General features: G+C 34.0%; 1 long non-coding RNA gene across 1 annotated transcript; it reads right to left on the reverse strand.

The window, feature by feature from the left end:
* Positions 1-2,696: 2,696 nt before the first annotated feature.
* LOC149209212 (uncharacterized) lies at positions 2,697-2,965 on the reverse strand. Its single transcript, XR_016252193.1, has 2 exons — positions 2,834-2,965; positions 2,697-2,735 (listed from the first exon to the last, which is right to left on the reverse strand). It is a non-coding gene; the product is annotated as an uncharacterized LOC149209212 (long non-coding RNA).
* Between the last annotated feature and the right edge of the window lie 2,041 nt (positions 2,966-5,006).

Consider the following 5,006-nt stretch of genomic DNA (forward strand, 5'->3'; position numbering starts at 1 on the left):
TTAAAATATCATAGTAATCTTGGTGAACTGCTACCTATAATATAATGTTGACATGAAAATTTTAAGATACCCACTATAGTCCACTCTAACAATACTACAGTAAATAAAGAGATAAAATAAAATAGAGGAAAGAATAGCTAGATTAATCAGAAGTAATTGCAAACACAAATCATGTTTGATCGAGTAGATTCTCACAATTTACAAATATCGCGCAAAAAAGAGTATTCTCTTGGTGAGATAGATGACACCTAGTAACAATCAAAATGCCTTTCCAATGGAACTTTTGCAACAAGGGTCCAGAACATTGTTTCTTTAGCCCACAACATTGTCTGAGAAGAAGATCTTGGGCATCTAGCAATAATGTTCTCTTTATATAATCAAAGAAATATTACTGGACAGATAAATGTATCAAAAGCAAGATGAAGAATCGTGTACTAAGCAAGTTCTCTAATTAAAATGTTTAACAGAGTTAAAGCTGCCATTCACTGGAATTTAAATAGAAACCTAAAACAAAGACTTCTAAAAAAAAATTCAAATTTAGATGATTCATGGTTAGGTCAAACCCGCATGTTATTTAATGCACTGCAGAACTAACATTTTGGATGCAATGGAGTCATCCAAGATGTGGTCAATGATTTCTAAACATAGTTATAATTGCAATTTATGAAACAAACGAACAATGTATATTTACTATTTTCCTAGGCACTTATAATTGTATTTTATGAAACAAGCAAACAACATACATTTACCATTTTCATAGGCACTTGTATGCCCAAAATATTAATAACTGCCACTTTTCCTACATGACACAATTATTTTATATTGACCACTTCACATTTTAAAAAAATATGATATTCAATTAAGACGTGCCATAATTTTATCCATGACAGAAATGTCACTTAAAAATGAGTAAATATTTTGAAAAATACATTCTTCAATATCAAACCATATAATCCATTGCCCAATATTCTATGGCATGAGATCACTTTTGGAATATACATGATTCCAAGTAAACCACAACTGTCTTGGTTGAAATAGAGAACCAACTGCATGGTACAATCTTAATTATCAATCAAAGATAAAGTACAAGGTTTAGTCCCTATGTTGGAACTATCTAGAAAGAAATATTCTTAAATCCCCTCCCTCTTAAATATTATTATCTACAGATGATACAAACAAATTTGAGATATTCTTGGCCCTTAGATGTGTTTTTATTTCCTCCTTATTTGTTGCTAATGAACACTAATAGGGGTTTTAGCAATTTACACCACATTGTTGTGTGTTTGATGATGATCCTGTGTTTGCTGTGAAAGGATCTATCCTCACCCAAAGTAGGGAGAATATGGATGCAATAATAATTTACCAAACAATAATTATTATTGGTCTCTGGTTCTAGTGACCCATTAATCCCTTGAGGAATGGATAAAGATGAACAATCACCCACAGAGAAAAACAATAGTTTTCAAAACAATGGTCCCCATTATTGATAACCACTATTAATAGCTTGGGAAACACCTACTACTACACCAAGAAGGTTTAGCACAAGAAAAGTAGTTGGAGGGATGAGAAAACTGCTCCACTTAAAAACATAAAGCTCATCAAATTCACCATTTCATCTAAAGACTTTGATGTGACAGTAAAGTTTGTGTCAATCCCCACTATAAATTTTAGTAACCCTTGAAAGATGATAGACAAATGTGGTGATAAACCTCAAAGAGGCCAAAATTGCTCATTCCCCCACCATTCATCGATGCCAACTGTACTCCAGCATAGCTCTAGAATAACAGTTGTAAAAATAGAAATAAAATATAATAAGAACACACTTGCAAAGTTGCTAATATGCAGATCAAAATAAATACAAAAATCAGGGGAAAAATGTGAAGCATTGTATGAGAAAAAAATCCAAAAAATATCTAAAAGACAGGTTGCATTAGAGGTGAGTAAAGCTTAACAAGATTAAGGTCAGTAAGGGTTGACAATCTTACCTAAAAAATGATCAAATTCCTTGTAAGAAGACAAACAACTGGCATGGTACAATATGCAACCAGTGGGAGGTATGTGAGAGGATAAACTATGGTATTGATGTATGCCATCGTCTGCAATTGGTGTAGCCATATAAAATTGGACAATGCTTGCTCAGTAAAATTTCAACAGAACCAAGGGCCCATCGAAGCACTTGATTCAAATGATTTGAAAGATTGGTTGGTGTAGATCCCTTGAATGAAGGATGTGCAGGCATGCAGTATATTGAAATCCAGCCTCGAGTAAAAATTTTAAACCCAATTGAAATATCTTCTGTGACAGAACCATAAATCCACCCAATATGCACAAAATATGAGAACCAATTCATTATAGATATATGCTTCAAGAACAGTTGTCTGGTGCTTGGTTGCCTAAAAAAAATGTTGCCTTATTCTGAAGATAATTTATGCACATTCAGGAAAAATGTTTATACAACTTCCCTATAGAAAAAACTAATTCAATGAACTAAAAAAAGTCAACTCCATCAAATATATGCAGATCCACCTCTACTCATACCTCTTTTCCCCATTCTGACATGTCTTCGTATCCACAGGTGATAACATGAATGGCTTCTTTCAGTAAAGAAGTAGGATTCATAGATTGTGGAAGACCACCATTTTCCATGAGGGTAGATTGAATAAACACTGGTGATTGACCAAATCTTTTCTCTAAGCTCCTTTGGGACATGAGAAATGATTTCTCATCATCAAATCCTACATTACGCAATTTCAAAGAAGGGTGAGGGTGAACAATGTTTAAGGGTAAATGAGTTGTCAAAAAATACAAATCACTAGTTTGGACTTGGACTCACCTTCAACACCCTCTTCTATGTCTTCCAAAATAAAAATGGGTATAGTAGATTCAGTTCGCTTGGTTCTCTTCTCATCGTCATCATACCTTTTGTTTTCTTTTCTTCTCTTCTTTCTAGATCCCAAGCAACATCGCAGAAAACATGCTGGATTAAGATCCTTCTCAATGAGAACATGATCATAACCATAAAGTGCTTGTCTATTAAAACAACACCCTATACCCACATAGATAGTCCATTGGATACCATCGAAACCTCTCAAGTTGATCTGCAAAGATTTCATAATTAATATGCTAGGTCGAAATTATATGAAAATTGCATAATTGCATGTAAAAAAACATTTTGGGTGTTCAACAATGCTTACATCAAAGAACACAATGTTACAATTAGCATATATATCGTGTTGATCAATGCCATCAAATCTCTAAGGAAACTATACATAGAAAGTTTTCTTCCCAAGAATTGGATCCATTAGAAAACACATTGCCTCACGAATAGCTTTGTTGTTGTTTATATAATGATCACAATCAAGGTTCAACATAAAGAGGCCATTTGTGAGGACAACAGACACTCAAACCTAAGTGGAGCAATGAATAACAATCATCAACTTCAACATAATAATTAATGAATTTCATATGAGGAAATCAGCATAAAAAGAGAGATGTTTACATAGCTAGGAATATACCAATGCATTCATTGCAATGGATTTCTTGTGGTGTTGGAAACCATGCCTCTTTTCATTGGATACATAAACTAATCATGGCAATTCATTGCCACCATTGTCAACTGCTCCACTATGACCTAAGAATACCTGAAGCTGAAAGTGAAAAATTCAGTACTACTAATGTCGGTTACTTGCAACATATTTATAAGAATGCTAACAAAAGGGAGAGAAAATTATGATACTACATATAGACTACAAAGGAAAGATGAGACTCTGGGGTAAAGCATGAGTATCTGATACATGGATCATCCCAGGATGGTCTCAAGTGTTTCTACCTGTCCATGGAGTTCCATCTTGCATGGTCCATCCCTCTTCTAGCACTTTTTGTGCTTTGGCCACAAGAGCATTAATGCGGATCTTGTACTCTTCATATTCCCTTTGATATTAGCCCAAAGATGGAAGATGTCAAGGGCATGAAAAACCAATAAACCAACAGAAGTAGCTCTTACATTTGGATAGTTTAATGTGCACTTGCCTTCATTGTTCTATGCTCTTTAATAAAGGAAGGTTGTACTTTATCCTTAAAATAATCAATCTTCTAGGCAAAGTAGAATTCTAGAGCCCTGGGCTCAATACTATATTTTTTTTCAAAATGGCACCCACTTCCTTGTGAATTCTGAAGTTTCTGAAAGGGTTTCAAAAGTCAACATTGTTGCCCCATCATCAGAAACATAGCATGAAACTTTATTAATAGGATAATCCATGGCAAGGACAGACAGGACAATATTTGTTGTGACAAGAGGAGGCTCCTTTAGAGGGTCCATTGTAATGACAAAAATATTAACACTGGCCAACTGAGATGGCTCTCCTTCTTTTTCAAACCTGTCAAACCTTCCAAGTTCCATATTTCTACTGCAGAGCTTTACTATGCAGAATTTATGAATCTTTGTTCTTTTCTTTGTTTAACATCCTCACTAAAAAGACTCATAAAAATTCGTTCAAAATTCCATATTTCTATTGCAGAATTTTACTATGCAGTATGTAGGCAAGCAAGATAAAATATTCTAGTAGGAAAGAAAAAGAAAACCAAGGGAAATGGATTAAGCAACTCAACATGCCCTCTTGGCTTTAATGTGGTAATGATTTAGTGAAAAGATACAGCTCGGCAGTAGATTCAACAATCACTTCTACTAGCCTTTTATCACTTCTCACTTACTGTGTATAGGTAGAAACAAAGTAAATACTCAAATATTGTGAAACACCTTTATTAATTTCAGCACAGATTACAAATTTTTGAAACAACATTTTATTAATTTAAGCACAGATTACAATTTTTTGGCTCCAGTTGGGAAAGGGATTGGTTAGTAGGAAGGAGTGAGAAGTTGAAATCAAAATTGTCTTTTGTTGAATTTGTGTGTGTGTGTGTGTGTGTGTGTGTATCAAAGTGTGTCTATGTGTATTGGAGAATTTTTGTGGTGCAATAAACCACTTTTAAATAATTTCTATGAAATT

The sequence above is a fragment of the Pinus tabuliformis genome, chromosome 1_2 (genome assembly GCF_031772625.1).
Source record: "Pinus tabuliformis cultivar Carrire ecotype Pingquan chromosome 1_2, CPIR1, whole genome shotgun sequence".
Taxonomy (NCBI): Eukaryota; Viridiplantae; Streptophyta; class Pinopsida; order Pinales; family Pinaceae; genus Pinus; species Pinus tabuliformis.